Here is a 26,953-nt window from a genome sequence, read left to right as displayed (position 1 = left end):
AAAAACACATATTAAAATCTTTGAGGAAAAAAAATCTGAAAAGCTTTTTGGGAAAAGGAATGTTGCCCAAGTGCTCAGTAAACCAGCTGCAAATCTCACTCATAAAATATTATCATTAGTTGGTTCCTTTGTTGTTTTTTAAAAAATTAAATTCTTCTGTTGGGAAGGCAACTAGTCATGTACAAATTAATCCAGTAGTTTTTACTTCTGGTTTCAAAAGGAACCACATTTGATATCCCTGCTAGTTTTCAAGCTGTTAGGAGGAAGTATCCCTTCTGTATAGATAATAAAAAGCTTCCCTTGCTGAGCAGGGAGGCATCAGTTCATCTGGGAGTAAGCTTTCCCCATTAGGGTTGCCAACCTCCAGGAGGTGCCTGTAGATCTCCTGCTGTTACAACTGATCTCCAGGCGACATAGATCAGTTTACACAAGGGAAAATCTACAGAAAACAGCACCTATGGTAACCACTGACATTGCCTGGAGGCCTGCCGTTCTTCTGTCTGGCTGTGTGCCTTGTTGCTGGCTCAGAGCAGTGGAAGCCTCTTCCTGAAGCTTGGCTCACCTTGGGCAGGCGTGGCACAATCAATGGCTGAGTAATGGCAAGGATTGTGGGAGACTGGCAGGCAGGCAGGGAGGGATGGCACCCACCTTCAAGTAGTGTTCAGAGCATATGCCATACCTGCTGTACCTTAGCTAAGCCAATGAGTTCACCTGAAGAAAATGGCCACTTTAGAAGGTGGACATATGACATTATACCTCATTGAAATCTCCACTCACCAAACCCTGTCCTCTTTAGGGTCCATCCTCAAAATCTCCAGGTATTTCTCAACCCAGAGCTGGCAAGAACTTGAGATGGGAGAGGTGGCATTCAAATCGAATACATATATAAGACAATGTACAATTGAGTATATTGGGGATCACTGTCTGGTGTATACTTGGGTCCCATTTTGAACAGCACTTTATAATAGGCACAGAAGGATTTCAGAAATAGGTAAAAAATAGAACAATTCACATTCTTTATTGGAAAGTGTAGAGGGAAGAAGTGTTGAGAGGCAGAATAAAATACACTATGCACATACATACAAATGCAAAAGCTTCCTGTTACCTAGAAGAAAATTGCATAAGAAACAATAAGAGGAGTTTTTATTTTTTTTAAAAGTCCAGAGTTCTGGACTAGATGGACTCTGGTCTGATCCAACAAGTTCATTCTTATGCTCTTATGTTCTTAATTATATACATATTTCAGAACATTACTTATATTTACACACAAGTATGGTTTGGATCAGATTTTTATTGATATTAATAACATTTTGGTTGTTAATTCTAGAAATCAAAATTGGCAGTAAACTTCAAATTCAAAAACATTTGAGTTGTTCCCAGTGTTCTGGAATGTCAAATTTATTTTTGAGTAGAAAACCTATACAGTCAGTGACTTTTCAATGTTAGTGCCTTCATGTGCTTCTCATTCCTGACTGATACAAGCAGCCCTGACTTGCAGATAAGGGAAGGGTATGAGTATGTCATGCCTTCTTGAAATTTTGTTACTTGTAAAGAAACAAATCAGACACCTGCAGTGTGGACTGTTGCCAAGGAAGTCTAGATTTTGTTTAAATTTTATGTTAAAAAGTAGGGGATGTCTGTTAGACTTAAAACCAAATACCAACCTAATCCACAAAATTAACATTAAAATGATTGCTTAAGGTAGCTAATTTAAAACTTTTTGCATGGTAGCTTTTCCAGTTTCTCCTGCTTTTCATGAATGAATCTTGGGTACTAATGAATGCAAAAAGCTTGGCAGATGTTATTGGATGCTGGAAAGTTCTGTTTTTATATCCATGTAGTTGATGAGGATCTCTGTGGCTGCTTAAATGACACATTTGTGCATTTGCAAAGGCTAAAACTGTTAGAAGAGATTTCTTTTGATGATAGTGTGGCTTTGATTGGCCTTGTTTGATTACTGCCTGTCTGGGTTACTCTTGGCGGCAGATGATATGGATTATACCTCATTAGTATAACTTGATTACTTCCTTTTGCTTTTACCCACCTCCGTATGCATATTAGCAAAACTGAATAGTTTTATTTTTACATGAGTGAGTTGTATTAAATATGTATAAATGAGGATCACAAATTTTATATGCTTGCAACATGGATTTGTCCCCAACAGGTCCTGTGAGATCAATCTCATTTCCTTCTTTGATCAAGTGATGAGCTTACTGGATCAAGGGAATGCTGTCAATGTTGTTTACAAAGAGTAGCTGGCAATAGCATTTCATCTGAATGGAGGAAGGTGTCCAGTGGGGTGCTACAAGGCTCTGTTCTGGACTCAATACTTTTCAATGCTTTTGTAAATGATCCGGATGAGGGAGTGGAGGGACTACTCATTAAATTTGCAGAAGACACCAAACTCCATTCTGGGGATTATTAGGAAAGGCATGAAAGATATGAAAAAGAGTTCAGCAACACAGAGATTGTAGAAGAGTTAGATCAAGAACAGCTAGAAACAGAGCAACAAGAAAAAGCAGGGGAACCTACTTGACTGGAATAATCAGGAACCCAAATATGGTTTGCAAATGTTAGACATGGAATATAAATGAGGCTAATGTTCCACAAAAGAAAAATGGGGTGGTGTTATACATCAAAACATATTTATATCCTAAACTGGTATTGACTGATGAGCCACACAGAGATGTGGGGATGGAAATTCTACACCAGACTTCTACACCAGACTTCTGGTTTGGGTTCTAAAACTATGTTGGGAATCTTTGCTCCAAATGAATACCAGGGAGATTTATAATCTATCTATCTATATAAAAAGCTAACAGTGTTTTTGTTGATGATAGTATACCTCAGTAACTGCTGGGCCAATTCCTCTGAAAATTCCCAGCTACTATAGTCAGCCAGGCGAGAGTGTTTTTAGATGTTCACATACCTGAAATTTCACACCAGGCTCAGGTAAAACGCCTTTTTCCTGGTGCTCCATGTTGAAGGACATGCAGCTGCCTGTGTGTAACTGTCACCCTTAGAATGTTCGTGCTGCTTAGAATGTTCGCTCAGACGGCCAGATATGAGCAGTGAAAATAGTACATACGCAGTAACTCGAGTGGAAGTGAAACACATACACACACATACACACGAGGGAGAGGGAAGAGAGAGAGAGAGAGAGGGAGAGGGAGAGGGAGGGGTGGCATGTAAGGGAAGAGAGGGAGGGAGAGGAAAGGGACGGAGGGGGAGGCATGCAAGGGAAGAGAAGTTTTATAATTTGTATATGGTTTTAACTGGGATTGGGATGAAATGGATTTTAACTGTTATTTGAATGATGGACACCGCCCTGAGCCCTTCGGGGAAGGGCGGTATAGAAATTTAATAAAATAAATAAATAAATAAAGTGAGAAAGGGGAGACAGTGAGGGGTGGCATGCAAGGGAGGGGAGGCAGGGGGCCCAGCATCTTGATATGACCCACCCACCCTATAGGAGAGAAAGGGAAGGGGAAGGAGGGGAGGGATAGCATGCAAGGGAAGAGAAGTGAGGAGGGAAGAGAGTGAGGGGTGACAGGCAAGGGATGGGAGGGAGGGGCCAAGCAGCCTAGATTCCCTGAATACTGTGGTTACAGTTAAAGAAAACCAGAGCACGCATTACTCAGGAGTAAGCTTCGGTACAGCAACTGTGAACATACTTTGAATGGCTGTGTCGCAGCCCTTCAGAAGGGTTTCCCTCAGAAGCTGACACCCATTGCCACCAACCAAACTTACACCCACTTAAACGATCATGGCCAGCCTGCCTAGATGTGTGGGAGGGTGCCTTTCTATTCCCCAAAGGAATCACGGGCACACACATCAATGACATTCCACAGTATCCAGGCTCGCGTGTTTGCATGAGCACGCATTACTGCTGGCCTCTGCAATTGATTTGCTACTACTGTTCCTTTTCCATTTCTACCACAATAGAAGCCACAGAAGCGGCGTGGCGGGCTACTATGAATCTATATATATAAAAAAGCTAACAGTGTTTTTGTTGATGACAGTATACCTCAGTAATTGCTGGGCCAATTCCTCTGAAAATTCCACAGCCACTGTAGTCAATCAAAGTGAGAGTGTTTTTAGATGTTAACATACCTGATATTTTACACCTGGCACTGGTAAAAAGCCTTTTTCGTGGCGCTGTCTGGTGAAGGACATGCCGCTGCCAGTGTGTAACTGTCACCCTTAGAATGTTAAATTGCCTGCTTAGAATGTTCCTCAAATGACTGACCCAGATATGAGCAGTGAAAACAGTACATAGGCAGTAACTTGAGTGGAAGTGAAACACATACACACACATACACATGAGGGAGAGGGAAGGGAGGGAGAGGGAGGGGTGGCATGCAAGGGAAGAGAGGGAGAGAGAGGAAAGGGACGGAGGGGGAGGCATGCAAGGGAAGAGAAGTGAGAGAGGGGAGACAGTGGGCCACGCTAGTATATATAAAAATCTATCAGTGCGTTTTTCTGCTGACAGGTAATCTCCCAAACTACTGAACCGATTGCTTTGAAATTTTCACACAACGTCACATTTGCGTGCAGCCAAGTTTCCATACTGTTTCCACACCTCCTGTTGTTTACATGTCACAATTGTGCCAGTTACTGTGTACATGCTACACCTATGACAGTTGGAACCACAGTTCTGTTCTGCAACAGCGCCACCAGCTGGCTGTCAAAGCAACACCCTCTGATACAAGGGAAACAACCATGCCTTCCTTGAAAACCACTGCCATCTGGGGTGAAAAAGATGGGGCAGGCCATCTGCACATGGCCCACCCACCCTAGCGGAGGATGGGGAAGGTGAGGGAGGGGCTGGGGGTTTGCTGGACCAAACACTCTGAAATTTGAACACAACATAGCTCATGCCTCCCAGCATGTTTTACGCTAGATAATTAGCCTGCAAGGGAAGGGAGTGAAAGGGACAGGACCAGCCACCTGCACATGGCCCACCCTAGCGGAGGAAGGGGAATGTTAGGGAGGGACAGGCCAGGTTGCCATGCAAGAGAACGGGAGAGAGGGAGGGGAGCAAGGGGCCCCTTGCCCCTCCCCTCCTTGGCAAGCATTGTGCAATGACACATGTTCAAATCCTTCGCTTCCCCTTTTCTTTCTTTTCTACTTCACCAGACTCAGCCACAGCAACACGTATCTTATATAACCCGCTAGTCTTATATAATTGTTATATGAAATATGTAACTTGTTGGGAGCTTGGAATGGTGTGACATTGCCACAAATAGATAGATTTTCCAAAAAACAACGTTAAAAATAAACAAGATAAATTGCTAAACGTTTTTTTAATATGGTGGACATTTTGGGTTTGGTTGTCATATGGAGACTGTCATGCCCCCACAGAGGCTTTTGTTATTTTCCCATTAAGCTTCAGTTTCCCCATAGTTAGCATGATTTTAGTTCATTGTTAAGTCTTCTAAGGGAGGGTATTTTAGTTAGCCCCTGTCCCTTTCAGACATTTCCCAATAGGCAGTTTCCCTCTTTACCCAGCAATCCCCAGCTCTTGCCAGTCAGTCAGTCAGCCAGTCAGTCAGTCAGTCAGAGCAAGGTGCCAAGGGTAGCTGGAGACTGGAATATTAGTGACGCATATGGGGGTCCATAGATCACAAGTTAAGGTTAACAGCAGTTAGAACCAGACAAAGACTGAAAGAACTAAAAGGAAGCAAGACACAGTGTACTTTCTTGAAAGCAGCCAAGAGAAGACACAGTCTACACCTTCAAATCTGCTTAAGACAAGCAAGTACTCTGATTTAGATAGACCCAAGGGAGGAGTTAGGGTCTTGATTCTCTTAAGTAATAAACCTATCGTTGAACTGTTGAACCTGGCTTGTGTTTCCCCCACTCTGTCCTAGCCAAGTACAGGGCACCAAAAACAGATTCACTTGCATGTGTGTGTGTGGGGGGGGGGGGCGAACAGAGACAAAAAAGGAAATTCAAGAGAATATAGTTTTCCAGAAAGACATAGATCTTTCTCAAGATCTTTCTCAGGTTTTCAAGCATGAGAACATAAGAAAGAGCCTGCTGGATCAGACCAGAGTATATCTAGTCCAGCACTCTGCCACTCACAGTGGCCCACCAGATGTCTTTGAGTGCTCACATGCAGGATGTGAAAGGAATGGCCTTCTGCTGCTGCTGCTGCTCCAGAACATCTGGTCTGTTAAGGCATTTGCAAGCTCAGATCAGGAAGGATCAAGATTGGTAGCCATAGATCAACTTATCCTCCATAAATCTGTCCAAGCCCCTTTTAAAGCTATCCAGGTTAGTGGCCATCACCACCTCCTGGGGCAGCATATTCCAAACACATAAGAACATAAGAACATAAGAACAAGCCAGCTGGATCAGACCAAAGTCCATCTAGTCCAGCTCTCTACTACTCGCAGTGGCCCACCAGGTGCCTTTGGGAGCTCACATGTAGGATGTGAACGCAATGGCCTTCTACGGCTGTTGCTCCCGATCACCTGGTCTGTTAAGGCATTTGCAATCTCAGATCAAAGAGGATCAAGATTGGTAGCCATAAATCGACTTCTCCTCCATCAATCTGTCCAAGCCCCTTTTAAAGCTATCCAGGTTAGTGGCCATCACCACCTCCTGTGGCAGCATATTCCAAACACCAATCACCGCGTTGTGTGAAGCGGTATTTCCTTTTATTAGTCTAATTCTTCCCCAGCATTTTTCAATGAATGCCCCTGGTTCCTAGTATTGTGACAAAGAGAGAAAAAATTTCTCTCTGTCAACATTTTCTACCCCATGCCTAATTTTTAGACTTCAATCCCATATCCCCTTAGCCAGCACTATCCTCTCAAACTAAGAGTCCCAAAGCTGCAGCCTCTCCTCATAGGGAAGGTGCTCCAGTCCCTCAATCATCCTTGTTGCGCCTTCTCTGCACTTTTTCTATCTCCTCAATATCCTTTTTTGAGATGCGGTTGACCAGAGACTGGACACAGTACTCCCAAGTGCGGTCAGCACCACTGCTTTATATAAAGGGGCATGAACCAATCTTTGCAGTTTTATTATCAATTCCTTTCCTAATGATCCCCAGCATAGAGTTTTGCCTTTTTTCACAGCTGCCATGCATTGAGTTGACATTCCCATGGAACTATCAACTAAAAGGCGCCTAAATCCTTTCCTGGTCTGTGACTGGCAGTAGCACTGACCCTGTAAGCGATGTATGTGAAGTTTTGGATTTTTTTGCCCTAATGTATTGCATCACTTTACATTTTGCTACATTGAACTGCATTTGCCATTTCTGAGCCCACTCACCTAATTTATTAAGGTCCGCTTGGAGCTCTTTGCAATTCTTTGTGGTTCTCACCACCCTACATAATTTTGTATCATCTGCAAACTTGGCCACCACGCTACCCACCCCTACTTCCAGGTCATTTATGAATAGGTTAAAGAGCACTGGTCCCAAAACGGATCCTTGGGGGACACCACTCCCTACATCTCTCCATTGTGAGAACTTCCCATTTACACCCACCAATCATGTGAAGAAATTTGGGTGCTGTGTGTGTGAAAGCCTTCGACAATACATGTGAAGAAATGTTTCCTTTTATTCATCCTAATTCTTCCCCTTAGCATTTTCAATGTATGCCCCCTGGTTCTAGTATTGTGAGAAAGAGAAAAATTCTATCTGTTGACATTTTCTACCCATGCATAATTTCATAGACTTCAATCATATCTCCCCTCAGACGTCTCCTCTCCAAACTAAAGAGTCCCAAGTGCTGCAGCCTCTCCTCATAGGGAAGGTGCTCCAATCCCTCAATCATCCTTGTTGCCCTTCTCTGCACTTTTTCTATCTCTTCAATATCCTTTTTGTGAGATCGTGGGTGACCAGAGAACTGGACACAGTGAGTACTTACTCCAAGTCTTGGTCGCACCACTGCTTTAAAAAAAACATATAAAGGGCATGACAATCTTTGCAGTTTTATTATCAATTCCTTTCCTAATGATCCCCAGCATAGAGTTTGCCTTTTTCACAGCTGCCATGCATTGAGTTGACATTCCCATCATGGAACTATCAACTAAGACACCTAAATCCCTTTCCTGGTCTGTGACTGATAGCTTTTTTTAAGCCCCTGTAAGCTGATATTGTGTGAAGTTTGGATTTTTTGCCCCTATGTGCATCACTTTACATTTTGCTACATTGAATTGCATTTGCCATTTCTTAGCCCACTCACCTAATTTATCAAGGTCCGCTTGGAGCTCTTCACAAACCTTTGTGGTTCTCACCACTCTACATAATTTGGTATCATCTGCAAACTTGGCTACCACGCTACCCACCACCACTTTCAGGTCATTTATAAATAGGTTAAAGAGCACTGGTCCCAAAAGGGATCCTTAGAGACAAGGACGTAGGTAAGGGGGGGTTCTCGGGTTCAACCCCCCCATTCATGTCCGAAGCTCCGCCCCTCCGTTTGTGGGTTTTTAAAACATTTTTAGTGTTTTTTGGTTTGTGGCCTGCAGGGGGCGCAGTGTTTTGGCTAGCAGCACCAAACTTTCAGAGATTGTTTGGGGGATTCTCCTGATGATACTACTCGGGTTTGGTGAGGTTTGGTTCAGGGGGTCCAAAGTTATGGACTGCCAAAGGGGGTGCCCCATCCCCCATTGTTTCCAATGGGAGCTAATAGGAAATGGGACCTTTGAGGGTTTATAACTTTGGACCCCCTGAACCAAACTTCACCAAACCTGGGTGATATCATTAGGAGAGACTCCTAAAGATACTCTGAAAGTTTGGTGCTTCTAGCTTAACAATTGCACCGCTGACAGCAGGCACCCCACAAATTTCCCCAGATTCTCCTTTTAAATCCACCTCCTTCTACATGGATTTAAAGGGAGAATCTGAGGTCCTCAGTTTAGAAGAAAAGAAGAGTTTGGATTTATATCCCCCCTTTCTCTCCTGTAGGAGATTCAGAGGATCTTACAATCTCCTTGCCCTTCCTCCCTCACAACAAACACCCTGTGAGTTGGGTGGGGCTGAGAGAGCTTCGAAAAGCTGTGACTAGCCCAAGGTCACCCAGCTGGCGTGTGTGGGAGTGCACAGGCTAATCCGAATTCCCCAGATAAGCCTCCACAGCTCAAGTGGCAGGGCCGGGAATCAAACCCGGTTCCTCCAGATTAGAATGCACCTGCTCTTAACCACTACGCCACATTGAAAGTGATTCTGTTTCAGGATGGGGGATAATCCACCTCAAAACAGCATCACTTTCAATGTTGTTTAACTAGGGACCCCAGATTCTACCTTTAAGGTGGATTTAAAAAGAGAATTTGGGCTTTCTAGTTTAAACACCATTGAAAGTGATGCTGTCTGGGGGTGGATTCCAGCATCACATTGGTTGCCTGGGGGCGGGGTGGTGGTAGTGGTGCAAAATTCAGATTTTGCACGGGGCTCCATTTTCCATCTATGCCTCTGCCTAGAGGGGAGGGCAGAAGGACCTGCCGGCTGCCGGCTGGGAGCCCAGATGGTGGGGGGCAGGGGAGGGCAGGGCAGGGCAGGGGAGTCTGCTGTCCCTGTCCTCAGGGAGCTGCTTTTATAAGCACTAGGCCAGGGGTGGGGCTTGGGGAGGCATGGCCACGCCCTAGGGACAGGTGGGGGTGTGGCCCCACCCCTGAACCCCCCATAAAAATCTATACCGACGTCTCTGCTTAGAGAACACCACTCCCTACATCTCTCCATTGTGAGAACTTCCATTTACACCCACCCTTTGCTTCCTGTTTCTCAACCAGTTTTTAATCCATAGGAGGACTTCCCCTTCTATTCCTTGATTGCTGAGTTTTCTCAATAGTCTCTGGTGAGGAACTTTGTCAAAAGCCTTTTGGAAATCCAAGTAGACAATGTCCACTGGTTCCACATGCCTGTTTACACCCTCAAAGAACTCTAGTAAGTTTGTAAGGCAGGACTTGCCTCTGCAAAAGCCATGATGACTCTTCCTCAGCAGGTCGTGCTTTTCTACATGTTTTTAATTTTACCTTTAATGATAAAGATAAACCAGTCCTTAAACCAGTCTTTAAGAAAGGAACTAGGGGGGACCCAGAAAATTACTGGCCAGTCAGTTTGACATCCGTTCCTGGTAAATTAGTAAGACTGATAACTCCCTCTTGCAATATAATGCACCTCCTAAATTACACCTTTGGTATGAAGTTCCACCCAAATTCCACAAGCTGCTTAAGCTTCTCAATTTGGGATATGGATAATATATAATTCTTCTAAACATATCTCCTTCTTCCTACTCAGGGATACAAGTGTAACAGACTTCTCTCTGTGATACACCTCTGAAGATGCCAGCCACAGGTGCAGGTGAAACCTTAGGAACAAGATCTACTAGACCATGGCCACACAGCCCAGAAAACCCACCACAACCAAACTTACCTAAGATTACTAAAAAGCAGAGACATATTATGAATGGTACCATAAAAATAAAATAGGTGGTAGAGGCTGTAAGAAACGGTAAACCAGGAAAGGCCCCAGGTCCAGATGGCTTTTCGGGTTTGTACTATAAGTGTTTTGTAAGATGGTGTAACTTCTATAACTTATGCAAAGTAGCCACTATGAACTCCAGCTTACAAAGGTGCTGAAAAAGCCAGGAGTCATGGGAAAGTAGAATGATCTAATATCACATTATTGGCCTAAAGTTAAGATGACCCTTTGGAGCAAGCAATTATAGAACAATATCATTGTTGAATAATTACAATTTTAGCTGATGGATTGAAAATAGTGTTACAAGAGGTTATTAAGAAATATAAGAATGTGCTGCTCAGTTGACTGTGACTCAGAGTCCATCAGTACCTTGCTACTTGCAGTGGGCTCCACTGGATGCCTTTTGGAGCTCATATACAGGATGTGGTGCTAATGGGTCTCCCTGCATGCTTAACCCAAACACCTGGTCTACTAAGCATATCTGCAATCCTGTAGGATCAAGGAGGATCAAGGATTGGTAGCCAGAGATCGACTTCTCCTCCATCAATCTGTCCAAGTCTCTCGAAGTTTTGTAGCTAGCCAGGTTAGTGGCCATCACTTCACCTCCCTGTGGCGGTGGCAGACATTCCTGCCACCAATCACATCGCTAGCTGAAAAAATATTTCCTTTTATGAGTCCTAATCCCACCTCTGCAAGGAAAGCATTTCTAAATGCATGCCCTTGGTTCTTGCATTGGGAGAAAGAGAAAAAAATTCATCTCTGTTGATATCTTTCTATCCTATGTATAATTCTCCTTCTAGACTTAAATCATATCCTCCTCAGACATCTCCTCCTCCAAACTAAAGAGTCTCCAAATGCTGCAGTCCCTCCCTACAAGGGAACATGCTCCAATCCTCTCAGTCATTGTGACACTTCTCTGCCTTTTTTTCTATCTCTTCACATCCTTTTTGGTATAAAGGCAACTAGAACTTGGAATACAGTACCTTAAGTGTGGTCTCTACTCACTGTTTCTTTATAGAGTATATGGCATGATAATCTTTGCAGTTTTATTGTCAATTCCTTTCCTAATGATCCCTAGCATAGAGTTTGCCTTTTTCACAGCTGCCATGCATTGAGTCTCACATTCCCTTGGAATCCATCAACTAAGATGCCCAAATCTCTTCCCTTTGTCTGGGACTTACAGCACTGACCCCTGTAGCGTGTATGTGAAGTTTGGATTTTTTGCCCCTATGTGCATCACTTTACATCTTGCTGCATTGAACTGCATTTGCCATTTCCTGAGCCCACTCACCTAATTTGTAAAACACCGCTTGGAGTTCCTGTGAAATTCTTTTGTGGTTCTCACTAATTTAAGCATAATTTGGTATTATCTGGCAACTTGGCCACTACACTACCCACCTCCCCACTCTCAGGCCATTTATAGAAATAGGTTAAAGAGCACTTAGTCCTAAAAGGGATCCTCTTTAGGAGACACCACTCACCTACATCTCTCTACTGTATGAACTTCCCACATACTCCCAAATCTTTGCTTTCTGTTTCTCAACCAGTTTTTAATCCATAGGAGGACTTCCCCTTCTATTCCTTCTTTGACGCTGAGTTTTCTCATTAGGTCTCTGGTGAGGTGGTAACTTTGCCCCAAAAGCCTTTTGGAAATCTAAGCAGATAATGTCCACTTGGTTCCTGACATGCCTGCTTCTTACACTCCCTGCAAGAACTCCCTCTAGTGGGTGCTTCCAGGGCAGTGACCTTGCCTCTGCAAAAGCCATGATGACTCTTCCTCAGCAGGTCGTGCTTTTCTACATGTTTTATAATTTTATCTTTAATGATAAAGATAAACCAATCTTTAAGAAATGATCTAGGGGGGACCCAGGAAATTACAGGCCAGTCAGTTTGACATCTGTTCTTGCAACTAGTAGGAATCTATCACACGATTACAAAATAAATTGACTAAATCAAGTAATACAATCCACTTAATCACACCTTTGTATAGTAAGTTCCACCTAAACACTTACTACGTATTAGTTTCTCAAATTCTGGGACATGGACAATGGGTACCCTCTTAAATATTCCCTTCTCTACTAGACATAGTGTGTAATAGACTTCTCTCTGTGGATAATAATTCCTCTTGAAGATGCCAGCTACAGGTGCAAGTGAAACCTGTGGAATGATTCACTAGGACTACCGCCACAGACAAGCTCCAGGAAACCTACCTCACAACCAAATCCTACCTCTAAGATTGTGCTATGAGACATATTATGAATGGTACCATAAAAGTAAAAGAGGTAGTAGAGGCTATGAACTGTTAAACCAGGAAAGGCCCCAGGTCCAGATGGCTTTTCGGGTTTGTACTATAAGTGTTTTGAAGATGAAAATTTGCAACCTTTGCAAAATACCATGAACTCCAGCTTGCTTGCAAAGAAAAAAAAGCCAGAGTCATGGAAAGAATGATCTAATATCACATTATTACCCAAAGGCAATATTTAACTTTGACAAGCAATTATAGAACAATATCATTGCTGAATAATTACAATTTTAGCTGATGGATTGAAAATAGTGTTACAAGAGGTTATTCATGAAGATTTTTTTAAAACCCAAGATGCAGTTATAGAAAATATCAACACTATATCAGACATTTTGGAATATCTGGATAAACATAATGAAAATCAAGCCACTTTGATTTTTCTATTTTTTGAGAAAGTGTTCAACAATTCAATCTGGTCTTTTTTGTTTAAGGTATTGGAAAATACAGATTTAGTAGAGAATTTTTATAAAATGGGTAAAAAATTGTTTGTACATCACAACCAGCACAAATAATTGTTAGTGGAGACTTAAACTAAACCATGTGAGACACAGAAAGGAACAAGGCAGGTTGTCTAGTGTCTCCTCTCTTATTTATATTAGTTCTGGAAGTACTGAACAGAGACAAAAGGAAATACTTCTTTTCACAGCGACTGATTAAAATGTGGAATTTGCTGCCAAGAAAGTAGTAATGACCAGGGCTTGGAGCCAATTTACATTTTTTCACTTGTTTTACACTTATTTTCTGGGTTTCTTGCATCCACACAGCAGCTGCTGGGAACTTTATATTCATGTGAAGCAGCAATATTGGCAAAATAACCTCCCATGTGTGTTTGTTTAAGAAAACTAATGGGGGGAGGCAGGAACCCTTCCTTCTCCTGCAGTGCAATTCCAAGGCCATTTTGTCTCTCTCTCTTTTTTAGAAGTAGTTCCCTGCAGCTGCCATGTGGTTGTGTGGAACATGGGAAAAAAATCATATAGTTTGCCTTTTATATTAGACAGATTCAAGAAGGATAGATCTCTTAGTGGCTATTAACCATAAAGAAAACCTCCACATTCAGAGACAGTAAACATCTGAATACCAAAGCCAGGAAGAAGCACCAAAGGCAGGCCTCAGCATCCATGGCTTGTTGTAACCCTCCAAGATACCTGATTGGCCAGTTAATCAGACAGGATACTGGAGAAAATGGACCACATGTCTGATCTAGCAGGGCTGTTCTTTGGTTCTTGGTAGAAAAACACAGAGATCACATTCCACTAATAACCTGTGTTTTGGCTTGGAGTGAAACTCACTCTTCAAGGGTCAGAATCACCAACTGTAAGAAGCCTTGACAAACCCATCCAAAAAAAGCTAATTTTAAAATCTCTTCAAATCTCATGCGGAGACATTAAACTCCTTTGCTGGTCCTGGGCTAATTTTGACAATTCAACTTGAAGTAATTTTAATTTTTTTTTTTTTTTTTTTTTACTGAACCTACATGTGTTTGGCTACGCTCCAGTAAAATTGCTAAACTTATAATGGGTTGTGGTACTTTTCAGCAGTATCTAGCAGATACCAAAGGAAATAGCAAAAAAAGAAATCTCATTTGGTCATAAGCATTAGAGGGCAAACCCCACTCTAACTTCATAGAAATATTTTTTTTTCAAAAATCTCAAATGAATAAGAATACTTTAACTACTGGAATTGTTTTGGCCAAGAAAAAAGCACACCAAGGAACTGCCCTCACCATAGAGTACTTCCACCAAGCGAAATATGAAATCACAAACACCATGTGTAGTATCAGAATCTCCCACTAGGAAGAGGAAGCTACCTATGTTGACTCAGAAAATAGTGCTACCCTAACTCTGACTTTGATAGTCCCATCCAAAGCAGGAGGCAAATCCACCACTGGATTGGTGGAGTAGTTATGTCAGTGAATTCGCCCTCTCCAGAGCACTTACCGTAGAGGAACAAAACAGCCACCATGCAGCCACCACCTTGTCCCAGCAGTGGAAAATGGTATAGGATGCTACGGCAGCATTCCCTACACCTCCGCAACTGTGGGCATAATGGGGGCGGAGTGTAGTATGGGGTCAAGGAGGATTTTACCATTAGTCACAAATTCTGTTTCTTTCTGGTGTTGTGCTAGCAGGCCACAATCTGGATTTAAGCCAGCCTTTTGGCTGGCATAAGTCTATTGTGGCCCATTGAGGTTTCTCAGTGGTGGGGAAGCTGTTGCACTTTGCAAGCTTCCCCACACTGCCAGGAAACCCCTTTGGAAGTGGTGAGGTGGCACAACACTTCCACATGGCCCACTGCCTCCACTGTGGATGAGGCTGCAAGAAGGGTATTATGCTGCTTAGAATGGCTATGATATTTTTCTTTCCTTTTAACTAACATTGGACATTGAACATTGAAGGGAACTATTTAAGACCTGCTACCTAGATGCAAGTATATGGGCCTAGCATCCTGATTTCCTAATCATGTAGAAATTCTTCCTTTGTGTGTGCAGCGTATTGACTTAAAAGCAGAGTATTTTGAATCTTTTAAGCAACTGCTTCCAATAGTGTAATTTCATGACATCGAAAAGCCTTTGGATATTCGTGAGGCTGTGGTCCCATATGTCTGGCCTGTTGTTTTCGTTCTTTGAGAAAAGATAGTTGTGAAACAAACTCCCCAAAAAGCACTCGTGACATCTGACATCAGAACCAAACAGAACATTTTTACTGAACAGAATATAGAAGATGACAGAAGGTGAACTCTCCCAAGGGAGAGGCACACTCTGGGTGCTCTCGAAAGAGAGACACACCCACCGTACGAAAGACCTTAGTCTTTATAGATACAAAGAATACATATGTCACAGTTCATCCCTGTACCCACATACATAATCCATACCCCTTTCTCATGCTATAAGCATGAACCTTAAAACTTGACTCGGATGACTCTGCCTCCTCGTCACATTGGCTAAGACAGCCTCTGCTGGCCCCGTGTCTGATTCCTTCTGTTACACAAACACTGCATGCTGTTTGCTCACGTCCCTCTGCCCATATGCAAATGGCTGCAATAAAACTAACTTCTGTCTTTTCTTGTTTCCAAGAATAACCTGTTTTCCTGCTTTTCTAAGTTTGCTCCTGAAGAGAGATACCTCTCCAGAGTATGCAGGTTTGATATATTATCTCTAAGTTAAGATCATAAAACTTCCCTTTCCTCTAGCTCTTGAAATGATTTTACTTTAAATAGATTATACAAACATTGAGTCTCTAATAATTGAAAAAAATATCCAATCTTAATGGCCAGGAATTTATAGTACAATACATGCTACATATGAATCTCTCATTATCATTTCTGTGTTCATTTAACATATATAGAAAAACACTTTTTCCATTTAATTAATCACATTCATTTCTATTCTAACCTCTGATCTCTTTTATGATTCTGTTTATTCATGTAGCTATCCCCTACATTGGTTCTAAATGTTGTGCTTATAAATTGCATATGTCTCCTCTGGGTCAATGACATTAACTCCTTTTTAGTGACAAGATCTTTAAAGATATTTATCTTTACTTCTGCTCTGCATAATCACTGGCAAGCCTCCTAGTTCATGGTAGCTCTGGAATTTACATCTGCTAACATGCAGTCCTGCTGGTCTCTATACAGAAACCCCATTTTGATTCTTAGAAATCTTTGGTTCATACAAAATCAATATTCCTTGATCAAATACAATTTTTAGACGTTCTGGTCCATTCCCCAATTTAAAGGGTTGCATCATAAAATTTGTAATTGATAATAAGAATAAAAATTCAATCTCAGCATTTCTACAATGGTATGCTTAAAGGTCAAGCTAATGTTTTAGTAATCACATTTTTTGTATCTGTACTTAAACCCCAATTGCCAATAATAATTTTTGATTAAGTACACTTTAGTTGATTATTCAGAATCCAAATGTTAATTATTACTGACCATAAGAAGCTCAACTATAGAATCCTCAACGTATGAACTCCATGTAGGACTACACTTGGCTTGTAATTTGGTAAGTTTAAGCATTGGCGTCCCCAAGCAACTGTGCTATGTAAGATACATGTCAATTATGTAAAAACTGAAACCGATTCACCATTTTTTCTCCTCATTTTAAACACCATACACTGCTCCCAGAGAGCAGTACAGGGAGATTCAGAGGACCCCTTTTAAAACAACAATGAAACTAAAACTAATTAGATTTGTTGGGTGCAACCTTGCTATAAACTACAAGTCAGGCTCCCTGATTTCGATTTGGACCATGGGATAGCTGTATTGAAAGATCGTACCAGCTCTCTACCATCTGTTGGGCCCTACATTTTAATTGCATTCTGGCTGCCTTTCTCCCTTGGGACAATCAGAATCTAGCAGTTCACTGAATTGGAAATGGCAACATCCTGCATCCTGGGATTTAACACTGCATAAAATTTAAAACTGCATCAGTTTGCATAATGCATTCAAATTAGCCTAATGGACCAGAGGCCAATAGTACTATTAATCCTTCGCCTTGGTTGAGTGTGTTTCTGCTGGAGACAATAGTGTATAGGGAAAATTTGAAAATATTACAATGCTCCTATCAAAAACATTTTATGTAGCCTACTTTTAAACAAGTTATAGGCCAATTATGCACAAGTTGTTTGCGGTGTGGTGGGCGTGGATGTCTGTTGCAGCAAGATTTTTTGTATAGATCTATTTCATGGAGCTCCACTTTCACTTTCCATTCTCTCTGCTGCAAGCAAGACCACTTCTAGATTTTTGCTTCACTGCCAGAGCATGGAGATTTGCCATTGAGCACAACTTTGCCCTGGACATCTTCCCTCCACCCACCACCAGTCCCCCCCACTCCCTCACACCACTGTCTGAAATAATGTTCATCATCAGGGAGGGCAGAAGCAGAGGGGGGGGGGATGGAGCCAAACAGATGGCCTGCTTGTGCTTTCCCTCACAAAAGTACGAGACAATATGATCCCTATTTTATAGTCCTTGGAAAGGGATCATAGATCAGAAGCAGAGTGTACATTTGTATGCAGAAAAATCCAAATTCATCCGCTTAGTGTCTCCATTTGTGTGACTGCTTCCTGAAGTCTTGGAGAACTGCTGGCATCCAGAATAGACAAAACTGAGCTAGACATGACAGAATGTCTGAGGCCGTTTCCGCAGGGGCGGAATATGGCGGCCTGGGGATGGCAAAAACGTGCCGTCCCTTATACTTATCTCGCGACAGGGGGTGCAGTTGTTTCAGAGCCGCTACGCCCTCGTCACTTCAGCCACTTTGAGCCAGTGTTTCCAGAGTACACGGGGAATACACTCTTCTGGTTAACGCTACAGCCGCAGCCGTGCGAACGGCCGCGGCTTCCCGGCGCTTCCCCCCCCCACTCCCTCCCTTCACTTACCTGCAGTGGCAGGAGCAGCAGTGGCGTAGGAGGTTAAGAGCTCGTGTATCTAATCTGGAGGAACTGGGTTTGATTCCCAGCTCTGTCACTCGAGCTTCGTGGATGTTTCATCTAGGGAATTCAGATTAGCCTCCCTTGTACAATTCTACCACACGCCTCTTAGCCAAGTGGACCTTTTGCCAGTCAAGAGCTTCTCGGAGATCTCTCCTTAGCCTCTACCCCACTCCTTTACAGGGTGTTTGTTGTGAGGGGGGAAGGGCAAGGAGATTGTAAGCCCCTTTGAGTCTCCTGCAGGAGAGAAAGGGGGGATATAAATCCAAACTCTTCTTCTTCTTCTTCTTCTCTCCGGCCCTCTGGCACGTTGCCGGGGCCTGGGGACATGCCCCCCTGCTCTGCAACACGGAAGCAGGCGTGCAGGGCAGGGGAGGCGTGTCCCCAGGCCCCGGCGACGCACTGGAGGGCCGGAGAGCAGTTAAGTCGACCGGGCGACGGTGCCCAGTGGCGCTGTCTTCCCGGTTCTTTCTGGGACCATCAGTGCGGACGGTCCCAGCGTCGTCGGGTCGGCGTCAGAAACGCCGACCCAAGCCCTTCCGCCTCCGAGCGGAAAGGGCCAGACTCAGTATAAGGCAGCTTCATAGATGCAAAAGTTGTAAAGTTTTACTTCAATCAGCTTTTTTCATTTATGACAAATAGTAGCAGCTTCCTGTCCCACAACTAGCCATTCTTTGTATGTCTTTTTCAGTCTGGCATTATTTGATGTACCGTATATACCGGCGTATAAGACGACTGCACGTATAAGACGACCCCCCCACTTTTCCAGTTAAAATATAGAGTTTGGGATATACTCGCCATATAAAAGTACCCGGTGTATAAGACGACCCAAGACTTTACAGATGATTTCCCAGGGTTCAAAAGTAGTCTTATACGCCAGTATATACAGTACATATGTTTTCACTCAAAGGTGTTTGGAGAATAAATTTCACTTGAAAAAATATGATGAATGGATATCCAAATAATCTTCTTACAGAGAACATGCTTTAGCATTTTAGCCAGTAACTATTTTTTCCCAGGGTATAGGAAATTGTAAACAACTATTGTTTAGGAAATATGGCTCTATGTCTGTCTTCTCAATAACCAACACAATGTGGAATGGAACACTTGTTTCTTAATAGCTATGGTGTGCAGTCAAAAATAGTTGGCTTATTTTCTTCTACACTGCTTAATTTGTGATTTTAAGATTTCATCTCATTCCCTAAGGCACAGATAGTTATACCTGCTGTTGCTAGAAAATATTCCCGCTAACTTCAAGTGTACTCACAAGAAAATGCATATTTGCATGTTCTTTGTAAGTTAAAAGGAATGTGTTCTGAATATCTTGCTTTTACTCTGAGGTAATATAATATGGAAAGGTGAGACTGATTATGTCCCTATGGAGAAAATGCAACCTTGCTTTCAGAGTACCGCATTAACATGAGTCCTTGAGCAACTTTCTGAACAGAATTCCGATTCATTGTGATTTTTGTTAGCTGAATTGCTCTCCCCCCACCCCCAACCCGGCCACTCTACTCTGGTTTACAGTGCTAAAACCTTGCAGCATTTTGATACTGCATTATTATTGCATTAGAGCAATTATTAGCAACTGGATAGTCTTATCTACACAAACTAATCCAGCTCCAGTGCCATAATCACATTATATCCAACATGTGTGAATTCAACATGTGTTGAACCATTCAGATCATAATAACAAAATATCTGATAGATCACAACTATGTATTCCTTTTAAATTTTTGGTCTCATTCACTGTTACCATTTACAGAAGACTTTAGGAGTTCTTGTCCTGTCACATATCAATTAGGCGGCAAATACTGTCACATATCAATTAGGGGGGAAATTCCGGGGCCCTATTCACCCCTGAGGCCCATGTAGTAGGTAAACCTTGTGATTTGGCTTGGGTGGTGGAAGAGTAATCCTGAGGGAATTGTTATCTTTGAGGGTGGCATACTGGCTCTCAGCAGCCCTGAGTATGATTCTTGTAATTATTGCTTGCTGCTACTCTTGTGTGAGTCCTGGCACATATGTGGACTCAAGATAAATGAGCAAGTGAATCAAAGAGCAATCCTACCTGCCAATTTTCATCACTTTCTAACTGCAGATTATGCTAACCGGATGGAATTGTTGAGACATCCAGACATTGACCAGCCCTGCTTTTCTTTGCTGAAACAATCACAAGTCAATTCCCAATGCCTTTTCCTTCAGAAGTGACAACCCTGCTTCTGCAAATTGCCATCTATCTCTTTCCAGGTCTCTGTTAGCCATGCCTCTATTTCTGGGAAAATAATCTGCTGCTTTAAGTGTGGCATAGGCAGAGGCATATCAGGGGGAAATGGAGCCTGGAGACAATTCCTTCCCGGCCCCCTGCCTCCCTGCAGACTGGCTCCTGGTGGCTCCTGGTGGCGTTCACCCGGGGCCCATGCCATTTGGTCATGTGGGGGTGTCCAGTGCCCCCCCACGTGACTGAAAGGCATGTGCTCGGGGACATGAGTGTCCCCATATCCCTAGGGCGATACGTCCCTTGGTATTGGAAGAAACAGGAAAAAGACTGCTGTCTCCAAAGTATCAGAATAAATTGTTGCCTTCCACCACTGCCAGGACACTTGTGAACCCAGAACTAAGATATCTTCAATGTGAAATTGAAAATACAATATGGATGTCAAAGAATCCAGTCCACTGATTAACAGCCAGTATGATACAGATCTGTGATCAGATCAAATCTCACCTAGGAAAGTCACTGGGTGCCCTGACCAGTTAACAACTCTTAAGCTACAAACCTAACAACATCTCCTTAGGAGTAAACTCCATGGAATATAATGGGACTTACTTCTGAGTAGAACTGCTTACGATTGTTCTCCCACTCTAACCTGAGTCACAGTAATCCTGTTCACATGTTATAGTCAATGTATGTACAATCTGCCTGCATAAGTGTAGACCTGTTTGCAAGAAAGAACTAGAACACATTCACTTTATCAATGAAACCAAGGATCAGTACCTAAATGTAGAATATCACACATTTAGTTGTGTCTGGTTGTGATGGCCACTAACCTGGATAGCTTTAAAAGAGGCTTGGACAGATTTAGGGAGAAGTCAATCTATGGCTACCAATCTTGATACTCCTTGATCTGAGGTTGCAAATGCCTTAGCAGATCAGGTGCTTGGGAGCAGCAGCAGCAGAAGGCCATTGCTTTCACATCCTGCATGTGAGCTCCCAAAGGCACCTGGTGGGCCACTGCAAGTAGCAGATTGCTGGACTAGATTGGACTCTGGTCTGATCCAGCAGGCTCTTTCTTATGTTCTTATGTTCTTACATGGAAATTACTCAATGCACACACAAAGAAAAATCAAGCGTATACTGTACATGAATTGTATGTGTGCTCACTGTATCTTGTGAACAAATCTAGTGTTATAAAAAAGCCTAGGCTGCCATGTATAGTATTACTCCATTATATCCTTACCAGAACACAATGGCTTAAGATCCAATGAAAGTTAATAACTGACCCAAGTCATTCAGTTGCTTCCTTACAGATAAGATAACTAAAATCATTTGTTTTGAAAATTAAAGTATGTTAATAATTCTAGAATCCAACTTATCTTGGCATTCTGGACATGCCTATTGAGAAAGAAGAGCATAACCTGTGCAGATCAATCTACCAAATTCTCTTCTATACACTTGTATAAATCTAGCCATGTGCATCTATGCAAATTAGGACCACCTGCTTCTCCATTCACAGCTGGTAGGTTGGATTGATAACAATGCCATGGACAGAATCTCTTCTGTGGTGGCAAGACACATTTCAGATTCTCTTTCTCTTCTTTATTCATGGCAGAAAAGTTTGACTTGCAGAAATGCCTGGTAGCAAACAACATCAAAAAGAGGGACTGCAAGCTTTCCAATGTTGGAAGTATTCATATTCTATGAGCACTACAAGATGACTCATTGCCAAACCAGCTTGCTTCATCTTCAGTGCTTGGTCTTACCCCCTCAGGGATAAATTGTTTGCAGCTTGCAGATAATTAGAAATGAATGATTCTTCATTGAATTGGCTCAAATGCTGGCGCTAACAGAAAATTGCAAGCAACTTTAAAAGATGCTTAAAAACCAACTGAATAGTTCTGCAACTGAGTTTGACTTTGCCTGCTTTGCGATATATGTCCAAATAGCCTGATCTTTTATATTAACTCCATGAAACTGACAAGATTGACATCTTCAAAAATTCCTCTGGACAATTGAATGACCCACTTTCTCAACAACTGAAGAGGCTTCAGTTTCCAAGGAAGAGAATAAGATAACACAATGCTCCACAAATACAGATTACTATCAGGATGGATTATCATAATATGCAGGGTTGCCTGTGAAGATGGTTAGAATATTTCATCTGATCTACAGTGTGACACTGATACTGTTTGTAGATGTATATTTCAAGGTTTTTATCTCAGAAGTTTTGTATGTATTATATTTGCTTCTCGTTTGCTTCTGAGTCAAATTCAAAATGCTGGTATTAATCTATAAAGTTCTATACAGTTGAAAGGACTCTTATGTAAGTTTTTGGATATAACTGATTGAATCTACGCTCCCCAGGATTTCCTGAGCTCTTATGGTAGAACACATAGAGTTGTTCCCCCCTTTATTGAAGTTTGCCATATCCAAGAGCCTTTCCTGAATATTTAAAATATTTAACTGCACCATGATAGAGAAGAACATTTATGCTAGCCCAGGGGTCTGCAACCTGCAGCTCTCCAGATGTTCATGGATTACAATTGGCCATGCTGGCAGGGGCTGATGGGAATTGTAGTCCATGAACATCTGGAGAGCCACAGGTTGCAGCCTCTTGTGCTAGCCAGATTAAACATGATACCTTCTCAGGTAATGGAGGCGGAGGAGAACAAGAAGAACAAGAAGAACAACAAGAAGAAGAGTTAATTCCTCAAAGAACCTGTGTGTGAGAGTGACATGCTGGTAGTGGTTGGAATTTAGAACTAAGTCAGAGCTGCTTACAGTTTTATTAGGGAGCAGTCAGACAGGTTTAGTGTCTGTGCATAGGGAAAGAGTTTATAAGAAAAAGGACCCTACTATAGCCAAAGACGGGAATAACATTCTAGGAAAAGAAGAACTCCCAGATCAGTTCTAAAAACAGATCTAGTTCATCTCCTAAACTGTTTGTGTAGAACAGAAGGAGCTGACTGGGTGAGAGAGATGGTGTCAGAGGAAGACCAACTTATATCCAGATGAGGAATTTAAACTTCATGCGGGAGAAGAATTGCCATCCCTAGTTCTGAGGTGGGTTTACTCTGAAGTGATCCTATGCTCTGAAGCGATCCTACAATTCGGGAAAGACTGAAGAAAAGGGGTGTTGGGCAACAGAGAACCTCTGAGTGCAAGTCTGAATCAAAGCTATATAACAACCAGAAAGCCTATCTTATTATCTCTCAGTCACTATCAACCAACATTCTCCCCCTACCCCACACGCACATACACCCCTTTTAGGTCCCAGGTAATACGAATCAAAAGATATACCCTGAGTTTATCTTTTATGGTTTAAACATCAAGTTTCAGTGTTTACCCAGCTGAGAACACCCCCCCCCCAAAAAAAAAGGGAGTAAATTTTGCCTTGGCCAACTCAGGTAAGTAAATAAGGAAAATGTGTTGTGGTTCTGCATGTCCTCTGACTTGAATAGAGAATGGACAAAAAATATCCCTGTTTGTACACTCTTGAGGAAAAACTGTAAGGAGGCTGCATGGGATCTGAAAGACTATCACCTGGGATACTTCAGAGGACTGAAAAAGATAATCATGTCTTTTGGTCCCTAGAGATAGAGTTACTTTTCAAAGGTGTTCACAGTGAGTCTCACAAAAGGCCCAGGAACCGAAACCTCTTAACTTCCCTTAGAGAGCAGATAAGTGTGGCAACAGTGAAGCAAGAAGGTAAAGTTGACAAGTGTAATATTTTTCAGGCACCTTTGGAAGAGCTAAGAAGATCCTTCTGACACTTCTGCTAGCAAAGCTCTTGCAGAATTCTTTTCTTCATCTGTCCCAGGTGACCAGGTACTTATATTGTATGCAAAATGAGGTGTGCTCTTTGCAAGGAAGTCGACTGGGTAGCCTTGGAAAAATCACAATTTCTCAGCCTAACCTACCTCATAGGGCTGCTGAGAGGATAAAGTAGCTGAGGCCTATGTATACTACTGTTAGATCTTTAGGAAAAGGGTGAGGTACAGATGTGATAAACAGACAATACAAATTCTTATAGCTTAAACAAAAAGTTCATTGCCCACAAAACTGTGCTCTTAAAAGCACCTCTCTCCTCACACACAACTATTTCGTTAGATTGGCAGCTGTTCCTTGCTATAGATTATTTTGAGGGAGCAAATCTGGTGCATTTTCTTCTGTTAGGCAAAATGTGTTTCAGGCCCAAACACTAACTAAACGAGCACATAAATGTTTGGTTCAGCTGTTTGGGATATTGGGGGAAAGGGCACAACTTATATTAAAATGTGAATGTATCTCTTAGGTATTTGTAAAGCATCTAATCTATGAGCCTGGTTAGAAATACATTCAACAGCAAACATTCCAAAGCCGAAGGATACAAAAAACATCCATGTGGCAATTTCACTTTAATGATCCATTTACTGTGTGGTTGTGAACACAGCAGGCAATTGACTGACAATCCTGGTTATTCATTGCTTTACATTACAATTTTTGATTCAATTTCTGGGAGACTTATGCCTAGAGGAGAGAGGAAAATCAGCTGCAGTGATTATTTCAATTATAGGTTTAGCTCACATTTCTGTAAACTGGCTGCTATGAACAAGCAGTGAAACTTTCATAAAGCTTCTGCCTTGCATTGCAAAGTGGTCATATCGAAAAGAGTTCCCTCCTCCCACTTCTCCTGTCTCATACATACTCTGCTGTATGGGTTTAGGTCACCTAGCTCATAGTTCAGGTTTTTCTTTGTGTGATGAAAAATTAGGAAGAAATAGAGGACTTGATGGAAAGATTCTGTTGAATAAATATATATGGTGTAGGCTGACATAATTTAATGTACAAAAAATCCCACTCACCCTCTACTTAGGAGAGTTATCAACTTCAAAATAGGTCTTTCAGAGATTCAATTGATCACCAAAATAAAACTATCACTTTCCCTGGAGGAAATGGCAGGTTTGGAGGACAGACTTGATAGTATACCATAGTGTCTAGGAAAACTAGGAATCCTAGAAGGACATCACATTTCCATTGAGCTCCCTCCTCTTCCCAAATTCTGCCCTCTCCAGACCACCTCCAAATCTCCAGAATTCCCCAAGTCAGAGGTGGCAACCATGCTACTTAGTAAACCAGATGTCAGGGGAAAGAGTTCTAGCTTAGCTTTTATAACTGTTTTCTGGGGAGGAAAACTGTATGGAAAAGCTTTCAATTATTTGAGCCCCTATATGGGGTCTGAAGAGATACAATTCAGCCACAAATTCAGCACGCTAGTGAGAACTAGACCTGAAATCATTTTTTAAAGATGTCACAGAATCCTCCTCTCCTCTACTGAGTTTTGTCACATTACCTCTCACACACAAATGAGCTACCATTAGGCATGACCTCCAGGTGAGGCCTGGAGAGCCTTCAGAATTACATCATCTCCAGACAACAGAAATCAGTTCCCCTGAATAAAATGGCTGCTTTGGAGAGTGATCTTTATGGCATTATATGATTCTGAGATCCCTCTAAACCTGGTCATCCTCAGGTTACACCCCCCAAACCTCCAAAAATTTCCCAACATGGAATTGACAGCTGCTTCTCTTGAATCAAATAATTTTTAAAAATGATCTGAGGAATGCCGTCTACTTCACAGATCAGACCACAAGTGAAACCATTTCTTCCAGATAGGCCTAGACTGTTGGTAGGCTTCTATGTTTAATTTCTTGGATTTCTACATTATTTTTGACATTTCAAAAGATCACCAATCAAGGACCTCATTGCTATGAATATTTTCAGAGCACAAGTTATATAAGAAAATTAAAGAAAAGGACATGTTCAGGTTGAGAGGCCACGAAGTATGAGGAAAGTAACAAGTGAAATTTTACTATCAAAATTCTACAAGTTTTTGTTAGATCAATTTTGTAAAATGAAATATTTTCCCCAAAAAACTTGGCACAACAGTAGGCTGGTGATATATCTGAAATTATAATAACAACTTTTCATAATTAATTACATTGAGAAGTTCAGTTCTGTCAAGATAGTATATACACGACAGATTATCGATTGACAAAAATTGCAAATACATGGCTCACAAAATGCAAAAAAAAATTGAAATATGCATGTTAGGAATCAAGAGATAGTGCTGATGGTCAGCATCTATTAGAACATATTTAGTGTGTTGGGTTTGATAAGTGTGGAGTGACCACTGGGAATTTGTAGACAGGGTGGAGCTGCTCAAATGTATTTATTTATTTAAAATGTATTTATTTATTTAAACCACTTCTATGCAACCTCTTCAGAGTCCAACTGAATCTAAAATTCCCCTTTAGGTAGTCCTTTGGGAAACCCACACTAAAAGGAGGAGAAATTGCTAATAGGTTCAAATTCAGCTGTTCAATGAATGCTAATTTAACCCATGTCTGGCATTTTTCTTTTTTGTGAGTGAGTTCCAGACAAGTATTTTGAAAAGGTGAGTAGGAAAAGTAGAAGCATCTTCAGACAGGAAAACTGCCCAAAGTCATGTGAGAAATCTCTGGTTTTGACAAAACATAGAAGACATTTTTCACCTGTTTACCCAGGTTTTCACTTACATTTAT

The sequence above is a fragment of the Sphaerodactylus townsendi genome, linkage group LG07, assembly GCF_021028975.2.
Source record: "Sphaerodactylus townsendi isolate TG3544 linkage group LG07, MPM_Stown_v2.3, whole genome shotgun sequence".
In the NCBI taxonomy this organism is placed as follows: Eukaryota; Metazoa; Chordata; class Lepidosauria; order Squamata; family Sphaerodactylidae; genus Sphaerodactylus; species Sphaerodactylus townsendi.
The sequence above is the reverse complement of the archived record's forward strand: the minus strand, read 5'-3'. Positions refer to the sequence as shown.